Below are 15,874 nucleotides of genomic sequence, written 5' to 3' on the forward strand. Positions count from 1 at the left end.
AGTCAGATTTTTGCTGAAATTGTGACCCCGGGGCTTAGGGATTTTTTCAAAAAAATATTTTCTGCCGGTTAAGTTGTTGAGAGCTGATTTCTTGTCCTGTGATAAAAAGCCTTCGGTTTCGAGTGCCAAACCTTTCAGGAGAGCATTTTCAAGCTTTTGGCACCATTTTTGAGTGAACTGCCAAAAGTCAGATTTTTGCTGAAATTGTGACCCCGGGGCTTAGGAATTTTTTCAAAAAAATATTTTCTGCCGGTTAAGTTTTTGAGGGCTGATTTCTTGTCCTGTGATAAAAAGCCTTCTGTTTCGAGTGCCAAACCTTTCAGGAGAGCATTTTCAAGCTTTTGGCACCATTTTTGAGTGAATTGCCAAAAGTAAGAATTTTGCTGAAATTGTGACCCCAGGGATTAGGGATTTTTTCAAAAAAATATTTTCTGCCGGTTAAGTTTTTGAGGGCTGATTTCTTGTCCTGTGATAAAAAGCCTTCTGTTTCGAGTGCCAAACCTTTCAGGAGAGCATTTGCAACCGGCTGGCACCATTTTTGAGTGAATTGCCAAAAGTCAGATTTTTGCTGAAATTGTGACCCCGGGGCTTAGGGATTTTTTCAAAAAAATATTTTCTGCCGGTTAAGTTTTTGAGGGCTGATTTCTTGTCCTCTGATAAAAAGCCTTCTGTTTCGAGTGCCAAACCTTTCAGGAGAGCATTTTCAAGCTTTGGGCACCATTTTTTGAGCGAATTGCCAAAAGTCGGATTTTTGCTGAAATTGTGACCCCAGGGCTTAGGGATTTTTTCAAAAAAATATTTTCTGCCGGTTAAGTTTTTGAGGGCTGATTTCTTGTCCTGTGATAAAAAGCCTTCTGTTTTGAGTGCCAAACATTTCAGGAGAGCATTTGCAACTGGCTGGCACCATTTTTGAGTGAATTGCAAAAAGTCAGATTTTTGCTGAAATTGTGACCCCGGGGCTTAGGGATTTTTTCAAAAAAATATTTTCTGCCGGTTAAGTTTTTGAGGGCTGATTTCTTGTCCTCTGATAAAAAGCCTTCTGTTTCGAGTGCCAAACCTTTCAGGAGAGCATTTTCAAGCTTTCGGCACCATTTTTTGAGCGAATTGCCAAAAGTCGGATTTTTGCTGAAATTGTGACCCCAGGGCTTAGGGATTTTTTCAAAAAAATATTTTCTGCCGGTTAAGTTTTTGAGGGCTGATTTCTTGTCCTGTGATAAAAAGCCTTCTGTTTCGAGTGCCAAACCTTTCAGGAGAGCATTTTCAAGCTTTGGGCATCATTTTCGAGTGAATTGCGAAAAGTCAGATTTTTGCTGAAATTGTGACCCCGGGGCTTAGGGATTTTTTCAAAAAAAAATTTTCTGCCGGTTAAGTTTTTGAGGGCTGATTTCTTGTCCTGTGATAAAAAGCCTTCTGTTTCCATCGCCAAAGCTTTCAGGGGAGCATTTGCAACCAGTTGGCACCATTTTTGAGTGAACTGCCAAAAGTCAGATTTTTGCTGAAATTGTGACCCCGGGGCTTAGGGATTTTTTCAAAAAAATATTTTCTGCCGGTTAAGTTGTTGAGGGCTGATTTCTTGTCCTGTGATAAAAAGCCTTCGGTTTCGAGTGCCAAACCTTTCAGGAGAGCATTTTCAAGCTTTTGGCACCATTTTTGAGTGAATTGCCAAAAGTCAGATTTTTGCGGAAATTGTGACCCCGGGGGTTAGGGATTTTTTCAAAAAAATATTTTCTGCCGGTTAAGTTTTTGAGGGCTGATTTCTTGTCCTGTGATAAAAAGCCTTCTGTTTTGAGTGCCAAACATTTCAGGAGAGGATTTGCAACCGGCTGGCACCATTTTTGAGTGAATTGCCAAAAGTCAGATTTTTGCTGAAATTGTGACCCCGGGGCTTAGGGATTTTTTCAAAAAAATATTTTCTGCCGGTTAAGTTTTTGAGGGCTGATTTCCTGTCCTGTGATAAAAAGCCTTCTGTTTCCATCGCCAAAGCTTTCAGGGGAGCATTTGCAACCGGTTGGCACCATTTTTGAGTGAACTGCCAAAAGTCAGATTTTTGCTGAAATTGTGACCCCGGGGCTTAGGGATTTTTTCAAAAAAATATTTTCTGCCGGTTAAGTTTTTGACGGCTGATTTCTAGTCCTGTGATAAAAAGCCTTCTGTTTCGTGTGCCAAACCTTTCAGGAGAGCATTTTCAAGCTTTGGGCACCATTTTTTGAGTGAATTGCCAAAAGTCAGATTTTTGCGGAAATTGTGACCCCGGGGCTTAGGGATTTTTTCAAAAAAATATTTTCTGCCGGTTAAGTTTTTGAGGGCTGATTTCTTGTCCTGTGATAAAAAGCCTTCTGTTTTGAGTGCCAAACATTTCAGGAGAGGATTTGCAACCGGCTGGCACCATTTTTGAGTGAATTGCAAAAAGTCAGATTTTTGCTGAAATTGTGACCCCGGGGCTTAGGGATTTTTTCAAAAAAATATTTTCTGCCGGTTAAGTTTTTGAGGGCTGATTGCTTGTCCTGTGATAAAAAGCCTTCTGTTTCAAGTGCCAAACCTTTCAGGGGAGCATTTGCAACTGGTTGGCACCATTTTTGAGTGAACTGCCAAAAGTCAGATTTTTGCTCTAATTGTGACCCCGGGGCTTAGGGATTTTTTCAAAAAAATATTTTCTGCCAGTTAAGTTTTTGAGGGCTGATTTCTTGTCCTGTGATAAAAAGCCTTCGGTTTCGAGTGCCAAACCTTTCAGGAAAGCATTTTCAAGCTTTGGGCACCATTTTTGAGTAAATTGCCAAAAGTCAGATTTTTGCTGAAATTGTGACCCCGGGGCTTAGGGATTTTTTCAAAAAAAAATTTCTGCCGGTTAAGTTTTTGAGGGCTGATTTCTTGTCCTGTGATAAAAAGCATTCTGTTTTGAGTGCCAAACATTTCAGGGGAGCATTTGCAACCAGTTGGCACCATTTTTGAGTGAACTGCCAAAAGTCAGATTTTTGCTGAAATTGTGACCCCGGGGCTTAGGGATTTTTTCAAAACAATATTTTCTGCCGGTTAAGTTTTTGAGAGCTGATTTCTTGTCCTGTGATAAAAAGCCTTCGGTTTCGAGTGCCAAACCTTTCAGGAGAGCATTTTCAAGCTTTTGGCACCATTTTTGAGTGAACTGCCAAAAGTCAGATTTTTGCTGAAATTGTGACCCCGGGGCTTAGGAATTTTTTCAAAAAAATATTTTCTGCCGGTTAAGTTTTTGAGGGCTGATTTCTTGTCCTGTGATAAAAAGCCTTCTGTTTCGAGTGCCAAACCTTTCAGGAGAGCATTTTCAAGCTTTTGGCACCATTTTTGAGTGAATTGCCAAAAGTAAGAATTTTGCTGAAATTGTGACCCCAGGGATTAGGGATTTTTTCAAAAAAATATTTTCTGCCGGTTAAGTTTTTGAGGGCTGATTTCTTGTCCTGTGATAAAAAGCCTTCGGTTTCGAGTGCCAAACCTTTCAGGAGAGCATTTGCAACCGGCTGGCACCATTTTTGAGTGAATTGCGAAAAGTCAGATTTTTGCTGAAATTGTGACCCCGGGGCTTAGGGTTTTTTTCAAAAAAATATTTTCTGCCGCTTAAGTTTTTGAGGGCTGATTTATTGTCCTCTGATAAAAAGCCTTCTGTTTCCATCGCCAAAGCTTTCAGGGGAGCATTTGCAACCAGTTGGCACCATTTTTGAGTGAACTGCCAAAAGTCAGATTTTTGCTGAAATTGTGACCCCGGGGCTTAGGGATTTTTTCAAAACAATATTTTCTGCCGGTTAAGTTTTTGAGAGCTGATTTCTTGTCCTGTGATAAAAAGCCTTCGGTTTCGAGTGCCAAACCTTTCAGGAGAGCATTTTCAAGCTTTTGGCACCATTTTTGAGTGAACTGCCAAAAGTCAGATTTTTGCTGAAATTGTGACCCCGGGGCTTAGGAATTTTTTCAAAAAAATATTTTCTGCCGGTTAAGTTTTTGAGAGCTGATTTCTTGTCCTGTGATAAAAAGCCTTCGGTTTCGAGTGCCAAACCTTTCAGGAGAGCATTTTCAAGCTTTTGGCACCATTTTTGAGTGAACTGCCAAAAGTCAGATTTTTGCTGAAATTGTGACCCCGGGGCTTAGGAATTTTTTCAAAAAAATATTTTCTGCCGGTTAAGTTTTTGAGGGCTGATTTCTTGTCCTGTGATAAAAAGCCTTCTGTTTCGAGTGCCAAACCTTTCAGGAGAGCATTTTCAAGCTTTTGGCACCATTTTTGAGTGAATTGCCAAAAGTAAGAATTTTGCTGAAATTGTGACCCCAGGGATTAGGGATTTTTTCAAAAAAATATTTTCTGCCGGTTAAGTTTTTGAGGGCTGATTTCTTGTCCTGTGATAAAAAGCCTTCGGTTTCGAGTGCCAAACCTTTCAGGAGAGCATTTGCAACCGGCTGGCACCATTTTTGAGTGAATTGCGAAAAGTCAGATTTTTGCTGAAATTGTGACCCCGGGGCTTAGGGTTTTTTTCAAAAAAATATTTTCTGCCGCTTAAGTTTTTGAGGGCTGATTTATTGTCCTCTGATAAAAAGCCTTCTGTTTCCATCGCCAAAGCTTTCAGGGGAGCATTTGCAACCAGTTGGCACCATTTTTGAGTGAACTGCCAAAAGTCAGATTTTTGCTGAAATTGTGACCCCGGGGCTTAGGGATTTTTTCAAAACAATATTTTCTGCCGGTTAAGTTTTTGAGAGCTGATTTCTTGTCCTGTGATAAAAAGCCTTCGGTTTCGAGTGCCAAACCTTTCAGGAGAGCATTTTCAAGCTTTTGGCACCATTTTTGAGTGAACTGCCAAAAGTCAGATTTTTGCTGAAATTGTGACCCCGGGGCTTAGGAATTTTTTCAAAAAAATATTTTCTGCCGGTTAAGTTTTTGAGGGCTGATTTCTTGTCCTGTGATAAAAAGCCTTCTGTTTCGAGTGCCAAACCTTTCAGGAGAGCATTTTCAAGCTTTTGGCACCATTTTTGAGTGAATTGCCAAAAGTAAGAATTTTGCTGAAATTGTGACCCCAGGGATTAGGGATTTTTTCAAAAAAATATTTTCTGCCGGTTAAGTTTTTGAGGGCTGATTTCTTGTCCTGTGATAAAAAGCCTTCGGTTTCGAGTGCCAAACCTTTCAGGAGAGCATTTGCAACCGGCTGGCACCATTTTTGAGTGAATTGCGAAAAGTCAGATTTTTGCTGAAATTGTGACCCCGGGGCTTAGGGATTTTTTCAAAAAAATATTTTCTGCCGCTTAAGTTTTTGAGGGCTGATTTCTTGTCCTCTGATAAAAAGCCTTCTGTTTCGAGTGCCAAACCTTTCAGGAGAGCATTTTCAAGCTTTGGGCACCATTTTTTGAGTGAATTGCCAAAAGTCGGATTTTTGCTGAAATTGTGACCCCAGGGCTTAGGGATTTTTTCAAAAAAATATTTTCTGCCGGTTAAGTTTTTGAGGGCTGATTTCTTGTCCTGTGATAAAAAGCCTTCTGTTTCGAGTGCCAAACCTTTCAGGAGAGTATTTTCAAGCTTTGGGCATCATTTTCGAGTGAATTGCCAAAAGTCAGATTTTTGCTGAAATTGTGACCCCGGGGCTTAGGGATTTTTTCAAAAAAAAAATTTCTGCCGGTTAAGTTTTTGAGGGCTGATTTCTTGTCCTGTGATAAAAAGCCTTCTGTTTCCATCGCCAAAGCTTTCAGGGGATCATTTGCAACCAGTTGGCACCATTTTTGAGTGAACTGCCAAAAGTCAGATTTTTGCTGAAATTGTGACCCCGGGGCTTAGGGATTTTTTCAAAAAAATATTTTCTGCCGGTTAAGTTGTTGAGAGCTGATTTCCTGTCCTGTGATAAAAAGCCTTCGGTTTCGAGTGCCAAACCTTTCAGGAGAGCATTTTCAAGCTTTTGGCACCATTTTTGAGTGAACTGCCAAAAGTCAGATTTTTGCTGAAATTGTGACCCCGGGGCTTAGGGATTTTTTCAAAAAAATATTTTCTGCCGGTTAAGTTTTTGAGGGCTGATTTCTTGTCCTCTGATAAAAAGCCTTCTGTTTCGAGTGCCAAACCTTTCAGGAGAGCATTTTCAAGCTTTGGGCACCATTTTTTGAGCGAATTGCCAAAAGTCGGATTTTTGCTGAAATTGTGACCCCAGGGCTTAGGGATTTTTTCAAAAAAATATTTTCTGCCGGTTAAGTTTTTGAGGGCTGATTTCTTGTCCTGTGATAAAAAGCCTTCTGTTTTGAGTGCCAAACATTTCAGGAGAGCATTTGCAACTGGCTGGCACCATTTTTGAGTGAATTGCAAAAAGTCAGATTTTTGCTGAAATTGTGACCCCGGGGCTTAGGGATTTTTTCAAAAAAATATTTTCTGCCGGTTAAGTTTTTGAGGGCTGATTTCTTGTCCTCTGATAAAAAGCCTTCTGTTTCGAGTGCCAAACCTTTCAGGAGAGCATTTTCAAGCTTTCGGCACCATTTTTTGAGCGAATTGCCAAAAGTCGGATTTTTGCTGAAATTGTGACCCCAGGGCTTAGGGATTTTTTCAAAAAAATATTTTCTGCCGGTTAAGTTTTTGAGGGCTGATTTCTTGTCCTGTGATAAAAAGCCTTCTGTTTCGAGTGCCAAACCTTTCAGGAGAGCATTTTCAAGCTTTGGGCATCATTTTCGAGTGAATTGCGAAAAGTCAGATTTTTGCTGAAATTGTGACCCCGGGGCTTAGGGATTTTTTCAAAAAAAAATTTTCTGCCGGTTAAGTTTTTGAGGGCTGATTTCTTGTCCTGTGATAAAAAGCCTTCTGTTTCCATCGCCAAAGCTTTCAGGGGAGCATTTGCAACCAGTTGGCACCATTTTTGAGTGAACTGCCAAAAGTCAGATTTTTGCTGAAATTGTGACCCCGGGGCTTAGGGATTTTTTCAAAAAAATATTTTCTGCCGGTTAAGTTGTTGAGGGCTGATTTCTTGTCCTGTGATAAAAAGCCTTCGGTTTCGAGTGCCAAACCTTTCAGGAGAGCATTTTCAAGCTTTTGGCACCATTTTTGAGTGAATTGCCAAAAGTCAGATTTTTGCGGAAATTGTGACCCCGGGGGTTAGGGATTTTTTCAAAAAAATATTTTCTGCCGGTTAAGTTTTTGAGGGCTGATTTCTTGTCCTGTGATAAAAAGCCTTCTGTTTTGAGTGCCAAACATTTCAGGAGAGGATTTGCAACCGGCTGGCACCATTTTTGAGTGAATTGCAAAAAGTCAGATTTTTGCTGAAATTGTGACCCCGGGGCTTAGGGATTTTTTCAAAAAAATATTTTCTGCCGGTTAAGTTTTTGAGGGCTGATTGCTTGTCCTGTGATAAAAAGCCTTCTGTTTCAAGTGCCAAACCTTTCAGGGGAGCATTTGCAACCGGTTGGCACCATTTTTGAGTGAATTGCCAAAAGTCGGATTTTTGCTGAAATTGTGACCCCGGGGCTTAGGGATTTTTTCAAAAAAATATTTTCTGCCAGTTAAGTTTTTGAGGGCTGATTTCTTGTCCTGTGATAAAAAGCCTTCGGTTTCGAGTGCCAAACCTTTCAGGAAAGCATTTTCAAGCTTTGGGCACCATTTTTGAGTGAATTGCCAAAAGTCAGATTTTTGCTGAAATTGTGACCCCGGGGCTTAGGGATTTTTTCAAAAAAATATTTTCTGCCGGTTAAGTTTTTGAGGGTTGATTTCTTTTCCTGTGATAAAAAGCCTTCGGTTTCGAGTGCCAAACATTTCAGGAGAGCATTTGCAACCGGCTGGCACCATTTTTGAGTGAATTGCCAAAAGTCGGATTTTTGCGGAAATTGTGACCCCGGGGGTTAGGGATTTTTTCAAAAAAATATTTTCTGCCGGTTAAGTTTTTGAGGGCTGATTTCTTGTCCTGTGATAAAAAGCCTTCTGTTTTGAGTGCCAAACATTTCAGGAGAGGATTTGCAACCGGCTGGCACCATTTTTGAGTGAATTGCAAAAAGTCAGATTTTTGCTGAAATTGTGACCCCGGGGGTTAGGGATTTTTTCAAAAAAATATTTTCTGCCGATTAAGTTTTTGAGGGCTGATTGCTTGTCCTGTGATAAAAAGCCTTCTGTTTCAAGTGCCAAACCTTTCAGGGGAGCATTTGCAACCGGTTGGCACCATTTTTGAGTGAATTGCCAAAAGTCGGATTTTTGCTGAAATTGTGACCCCGGGGCTTAGGGATTTTTTCAAAAAAATATTTTCTGCCAGTTAAGTTTTTGAGGGCTGATTTCTTGTCCTGTGATAAAAAGCCTTCGGTTTCGAGTGCCAAACCTTTCAGGAGAGCATTTTCAAGCTTTTGGCACCATTTTTGAGTGAACTGCCAAAAGTCAGATTTTTGCTGAAATTGTGACCTCGGGGCTTAGGAATTTTTTCAAAAAAATATTTTCTGCCGGTTAAGTTTTTGAGGGCTGATTTCTTGTCCTGTGATAAAAAGCCTTCTGTTTCGAGTGCCAAACCTTTCAGGAGAGCATTTTCAAGCTTTTGGCACCATTTTTGAGTGAATTGCCAAAAGTAAGAATTTTGCTGAAATTGTGACCCCAGGGATTAGGGATTTTTTCAAAAAAATATTTTCTGCCAGTTAAGTTTTTGAGGGCTGATTTCTTGTCCTGTGATAAAAAGCCTTCTGTTTCCATCGCCAAAGCTTTCAGGGGAGCATTTGCAACCAGTTGGCACCATTTTTGAGTGAATTGCCAAAAGTCAGATTTTTGCTGAAATTGTGACCCCGGGGCTTAGGGATTTTTTCAAAAAAATATTTTCTGCCGTTTAATTTTTTGAGTCCTGATTTCTTGTCCTGTGATAAAAAGCCTTCGGTTTCCATCGCCAAAGTTTTCAGGGTAGCATTTGCAACTGGTTGGCACCATTTTTGAGTGATCTGCCAAAAGTCAGATTTTTGCTGAAATTGTGACCCCGGGGCTTAGGGATTTTTTCAAAAAAATATTTTGTGCCGGTTAAGTTTTTGAGGGCTGATTTCTTGTCCTGTGATAAAAAGCCTTCTGTTTCGAGTGCCAAACCTTTCAGGGGAGCATTTGCAACCGGTTGGCACCATTTTTGAGTGAATTGCCAAAAGTCGGATTTTTGCTGAAATTGTGACCCCGGGGCTTAGGGATTTTTTCAAAAAAATATTTTCTGCCGGTTAAGTTTTTGAGGGCTGATTTCTTGTCCTGTGATAAAAAGCCTTCTGTTTCAAGTGCCAAACCTTTCAGGGGAGCATTTGCAACCGGTTGGCACCATTTTTGAGTGAATTGCCAAAAGTCAGATTTTTGCTGAAATTGTGACCCCGGGGCTTAGGGATTTTTTCAAAAAAATATTTTCTGCCGCTTAAGTTTTTGAGGGCTGATTTCTTGTCCTGTGATAAAAAGCCTTCTGTTTCCATTGTTAAAGCTTTCAGGGGAGCATTTGCAACCGGTTGGCACCATTTTTGAGTGAATTGCCAAAAGTCAGATTTTTGCTGAAATTGTGACCCCGGGGCTTACGGATTTTTTCAAAAAAATATTTTCTGCCGGTTAAGTTTTTGAGGGCTGTTTTCTTGTCCTGTGATAAAAAGCTTTCTGTTTTGAGTGCCAAACATTTCAGGAGAGCATTTGCAACCGGCTGGCACCATTTTTGAGTGAATTGCGAAAAGTCAGATTTTTGCTGAAATTGTGACCCCGGGGCTTAGGGATTTTTTCAAAAAAATATTTTCTGCCGGTTAAGTTTTTGAGGGCTGATTTCTTGTCCTGTGATAAAAAGCCTTCTGTTTCCATCGCCAAAGCTTTCAGGGGAGCATTTCCAACTGGTTGGCATGATTTTTGAGTAAACTGCCAAAAGTCAGATTTTTCTTGTCCTGTGATAAAAAGCCTTCTGTTTCAAGTGCCAAACCTTTCAGGGGAGCATTTGCAACCGGTTGGCACCATTTTTGAGTGAATTGCCAAAAGTCAGATTTTTGCTGAAATTGTGACCCCGGGGCTTAGGGATTTTTTCAAAAAAATATTTTCTGCCGCTTAAGTTTTTGAGGGCTGATTTCTTGTCCTGTGATAAAAAGCCTTCTGTTTCCATTGTTAAAGCTTTCAGGGGAGCATTTGCAACCGGTTGGCACCATTTTTGAGTGAATTGCCAAAAGTCAGATTTTTGCTGAAATTGTGACCCCGGGGCTTACGGATTTTTTCAAAAAAATATTTTCTGCCGGTTAAGTTTTTGAGGGCTGTTTTCTTGTCCTGTGATAAAAAGCTTTCTGTTTTGAGTGCCAAACATTTCAGGAGAGCATTTGCAACCGGCTGGCACCATTTTTGAGTGAATTGCGAAAAGTCAGATTTTTGCTGAAATTGTGACCCCGGGGCTTAGGGATTTTTTCAAAAAAATATTTTCTGCCGGTTAAGTTTTTGAGGGCTGATTTCTTGTCCTGTGATAAAAAGCCTTCTGTTTCCATCGCCAAAGCTTTCAGGGGAGCATTTCCAACTGGTTGGCATGATTTTTGAGTAAACTGCCAAAAGTCAGATTTTTGCTGAAATTGTGACCCCAGGGCTTAGGGATTTTTTCAAAAAAATATTTTCTGCCGGTTAAGTTTTTGAGGGCTGATTTCTTTTCCTGTGATAAAAAGCCTTCTGTTTCCATTGCCAAAGCTTTCAGGGGAGCATTTGCAACCGGTTGGCACCATTTTTGAGTGAATTGCCAAAAGTCAGATTTTTGCTGAAATTGTGACCCCGGGGCTTACGGATTTTTTCAAAAAAATATTTTCTGCCGGTTAAGTTTTTGAGGGCTGATTTCTTGTCCTGTGATAAAAAGCCTTCTGTTTCCATCGCCAAAGCTTTCAGGGGAGCATTTGCAACCGGCTGGCACCATTTTTGAGTGAACTGCCAATAGTCAGATTTTTGCTGAAATTGTGACCCCGGGGGCTTAGGGATTTTTCAAAAAAATATTTTCTGCCGGTTAAGTTTTTGAGGGCTGTTTTCTTGTGCTGTGATAAAAAGCCTTCTGTTTTGAGTGCCAAAGCTTTCAGGGGAGCATGTGCAACCGGTTGGCACCATTTTTGAGTGAATGGCCAAAAGTCAGATTTTTTGCTGAAATTGTGACCCCGGGGCTTACGGATTTTTTCAAAAAAATATTTTCTGCCGGTTAAGTTTTTGAGGGCTGATTTCTTGTCCTGTGATAAAAAGCCTTCTGTTTCCATCGCCAAAGCTTTCAGCGGAGCATTTGCAACCGGCTGGCACCATATTTCAGTGAACTGCCAAAAGTCAGATTTTTGCTGAAATTGTGACCCCGGGGCTTAGGGATTTTTTCAAAAAAATATTTTCTGCCGGTTAAGTTTTTGAGGGCTGATTTCTTGTCCTGTGATAAAAAGCCTTCTGTTTGCATCGCCAAAGCTTTCAGGGGAGCATTTCCAACTGGTTGGCATGATTTTTGAGTAAACTGCCAAAAGTCAGATTTTTGCTGAAATTGTGACCCCGGGGCTTAGGGATTTTTTCCAAAAAAATATTTTCTGCCGGTTAAGTTTTTGAGGGCTGATTTCTTGTCCTGTGATAAAAAGCCTTCTGTTTCCATCGCCAAAGCTTTCAGGGGAGCATTTGCAACCGGCTGGCACCATTTTTGAGTGAACTGCCAAAAGTCAGATTTTTGCTGAAATTGTGACCCCGGGGCTTAGGGATTTTTTCAAAAAAATATTTTCTGCCGCTTAAGTTTTTGAGGGCTGATTTCTTGTCCTGTGATAAAAAGCCTTCTGTTTCCATTGCCAAAGCTTTCAGGGGAGCATTTGCAACCGGTTGGCACCATTTTTGAGTGAATGGCCAAAAGTCAGATTTTTTGCTGAAATTGTGACCCCGGGGCTTACGGATTTTTTCAAAAAAATATTTTCTGCCGGTTAAGTTTTTGAGGGCTGATTTCTTGTCCTGTGATAAAAAGCCTTCTGTTTCCATCGCCAAAGCTTTCAGCGGAGCATTTGCAACCGGCTGGCACCATATTTCAGTGAACTGCCAAAAGTCAGATTTTTGCTGAAATTGTGACCCCGGGGCTTACGGATTTTTTCAAAAAAATATTTTCTGCCGGTTAAGTTTTTGAGGGCTGATTTCTTGTCCTGTGATAAAAAGCCTTCTGTTTCCATCGCCAAAGCTTTCAGGGGAGCATTTGCAACCGGCTGGCACCATTTTTGAGTGAACTGCCAATAGTCAGATTTTTGCTGAAATTGTGACCCCGGGGGCTTAGGGATTTTTCAAAAAAATATTTTCTGCCGGTTAAGTTTTTGAGGGCTGTTTTCTTGTGCTGTGATAAAAAGCCTTCTGTTTTGAGTGCCAAAGCTTTCAGGGGAGCATGTGCAACCGGTTGGCACCATTTTTGAGTGAATGGCCAAAAGTCAGATTTTTTGCTGAAATTGTGACCCCGGGGCTTACGGATTTTTTCAAAAAAATATTTTCTGCCGGTTAAGTTTTTGAGGGCTGATTTCTTGTCCTGTGATAAAAAGCCTTCTGTTTCCATCGCCAAAGCTTTCAGCGGAGCATTTGCAACCGGCTGGCACCATATTTCAGTGAACTGCCAAAAGTCAGATTTTGGCTGAAATTGTGACCCCGGGGCTTAGGGATTTTTTCAAAAAAATATTTTCTGCCGGTTAAGTTTTTGAGGGCTGATTTCTTGTCCTGTGATAAAAAGCCTTCTGTTTGCATCGCCAAAGCTTTCAGGGGAGCATTTCCAACTGGTTGGCATGATTTTTGAGTAAACTGCCAAAAGTCAGATTTTTGCTGAAATTGTGACCCCGGGGCTTAGGGATTTTTTCCAAAAAAATATTTTCTGCCGGTTAAGTTTTTGAGGGCTGATTTCTTGTCCTGTGATAAAAAGCCTTCTGTTTCCATCGCCAAAGCTTTCAGGGGAGCATTTGCAACCGGCTGGCACCATTTTTGAGTGAACTGCCAAAAGTCAGATTTTTGCTGAAATTGTGACCCCGGGGCTTAGGGATTTTTTCAAAAAAATATTTTCTGCCGCTTAAGTTTTTGAGGGCTGATTTCTTGTCCTGTGATAAAAAGCCTTCTGTTTCCATTGCCAAAGCTTTCAGGGGAGCATTTGCAACCGGTTGGCACCATTTTTGAGTGAATGGCCAAAAGTCAGATTTTTTGCTGAAATTGTGACCCCGGGGCTTACGGATTTTTTCAAAAAAATATTTTCTGCCGGTTAAGTTTTTGAGGGCTGATTTCTTGTCCTGTGATAAAAAGCCTTCTGTTTCCATCGCCAAAGCTTTCAGCGGAGCATTTGCAACCGGCTGGCACCATATTTCAGTGAACTGCCAAAAGTCAGATTTTTGCTGAAATTGTGACCCCGGGGCTTAGGGATTTTTCAAAAAAATATTTTCTGCCGGTTAAGTTTTTGAGGGCTGTTTTCTTGTCCTGTGATAAAAAGCCTTCTGTTTTGAGTGCCAAACATTTCAGGAGAGCATTTGCAACCGGCTGGCACCATTTTTGAGTGAATTGCGAAAAGTCAGATTTTTGCTGAAATTGTGACCCCGGGGCTTAGGGATTTTTTCAAAAAAATATTTTCTGCCGGTTAAGTTTTTTAAGGGCTGATTTCTTGTCCTGTGATAAAAAGCCTTCTGTTTCCATCGCCAAAGCTTTCAGGGGAGCATTTCCAACTGGTTGGCATCATTTTTGAGTAAACTGCCAAAAGTCAGATTTTTGCTGAAATTGTGACCCCGGGGCTTAGGGATTTTTTCAAATAAATATTTTCTGCCGGTTAAGTTTTTGAGGGCTGATTTCTTGTCCTCTGATAAAAAGCCTTCTGTTTCGAGTGCGAAACCTTTCAGGGGAGCATTTGCAATCGTTTGGCACCATTTTTGAGTGAATTGCCAAAAGTCAGATTTTTGCTGAAATTGTGACCCCGGGGCTTAGGGATTTTTTCAAAAAAATATTTTCTGCCGGTTAATTTTTTGAGTCCTGATTTCTTGTCCTGTGATAAAAAGCCTTCTGTTTCCATCGCCAAAGCTTTCAGGGTAGCATTTGCAACTGGTTGGCACCATTTTTGAGTGAACTGCCAAAAGTCAGATTTTTGCTGAAATTGTGACCCCGGGGCTTAGGGATTTTTTCAAAAAAATATTTTCTGCCGGTTAAGTTTTTGAGGGCTGATTTCTTGTCCTGTGATAAAAAGCCTTCTGTTTCGAGTGCCAAACCTTTCAGGAGAGCATTTTCAAGCTTTGGGCACCATTTTTGAGTGAATTGCCAAAAGTCAGATTTTTGCTGAAATTGTGACCCCGGGGCTTAGGGATTTTTTCAAAAAAATATTTTCTGCCGCTTAAGTTGTTGAGGGCTGATTTCTTGTCCTGTGATAAAAAGACTTCTGTTTCCATCCCCAAAGCTTTCAGGGGAGCATTTGCAACCGGTTGGCACCATTTTTGAGTGAACTGCCAAAAGTCAGATTTTTGCTCTAATTGTGACCCCGGGGCTTAGGGATTTTTTCAAAAAAATATTTTCTGCCGGTTAAGTTTTTGAGGGCTGATTTCTTGTCCTGTGATAAAAAGCCTTCTGTTTCAAGTGCCAAACCTTTCAGGGGAGCATTTGCAACCGGTTGGCACCATTTTTGAGTGAATTGCCAAAAGTCGGATTCTTGCTGAAATTGTGACCCCGGGGCTTAGGGATTTTTTCAAAAAAATATTTTCTGCCGCTTAAGTTTTTGAGGGCTGATTTCTTGTCCTGTGATAAAAAGCCTTCTGTTTCCATCGCCAAAGCTTTCAGGGTAGCATTTGCAACTGGTTGGCACCATTTTTGAGTGAACTGCCAAAAGTCAGATTTTTGCTGAAATTGTGACCCCGGGGCTTAGGGATTTTTTCAAAAAAATATTTTCTGCCGGTTAAGTTTTTGAGGGCTGATTTCTTGTCCTGTGATAAAAAGCCTTCTGTTTCGAGTGCCAAACCTTTCAGGGGAGCATTTGCAACCGGTTGGCACCATTTTTGAGTGAATTGCCAAAAGTCGGATTTTTGCTGAAATTGTGACCCCGGGGCTTAGGGATTTTTTCAAAAAAATATTTTCTGCCGCTTAAGTTGTTGAGGGCTGATTTCTTGTCCTGTGATAAAAAGACTTCTGTTTCCATCCCCAAAGCTTTCAGGGGAGCATTTGCAACCGGTTGGCACCATTTTTGAGTGAACTGCCAAAAGTCAGATTTTTGCTCTAATTGTGACCCCGGGGCTTAGGGATTTTTTCAAAAAAATATTTTCTGCCGGTTAAGTTTTTGAGGGCTGATTTCTTGTCCTGTGATAAAAAGCCTTCTGTTTCAAGTGCCAAACCTTTCAGGGGAGCATTTGAAACCGGTTGGCACCATTTTTGAGTGAATTGCCAAAAGTCGGATTCTTGCTGAAATTGTGACCCCGGGGCTTAGGGATTTTTTCAAAAAAATATTTTCTGCCGGTTAATTTTTTGAGTCCTGATTTCTTGTCCTGTGATAAAAAGCCTTCTGTTTCCATCGCCAAAGCTTTCAGGGTAGCATTTGCAACTGGTTGGCACCATTTTTGAGTGAACTGCCAAAAGTCAGATTTTTGCTGAAATTGTGACCCCGGGGCTTAGGGATTTTTTCAAAAAAATATTTTCTGCCGGTTAAGTTTTTGAGGGCTGATTTCTTGTCCTGTGATAAAAAGCCTTCTGTTTCGAGTGCCAAACCTTTCAGGGGAGCATTTGCAACCGGTTGGCACCATTTTTGAGTGAATTGCCAAAAGTCGGATTTTTGCTGAAATTGTGACCCCGGGGCTTAGGGATTTTTTCAAAAAAATATTTTCTGCCGCTTAAGTTGTTGAGGGCTGATTTCTTGTCCTGTGATAAAAAGCCTTCTGTTTCCATCCCCAAAGCTTTCAGGGGAGCATTTGCAACCGGTTGGCACCATTTTTGAGTGAACTGCCAAAAGTCAGATTTTTGCTCTAATTGTGACCCCGG

Source organism: Podarcis vaucheri, assembly GCF_965113315.1.
Source record: "Podarcis vaucheri genome assembly, chromosome: 13".
NCBI lineage: Eukaryota > Metazoa > Chordata > Lepidosauria > Squamata > Lacertidae > Podarcis > Podarcis vaucheri.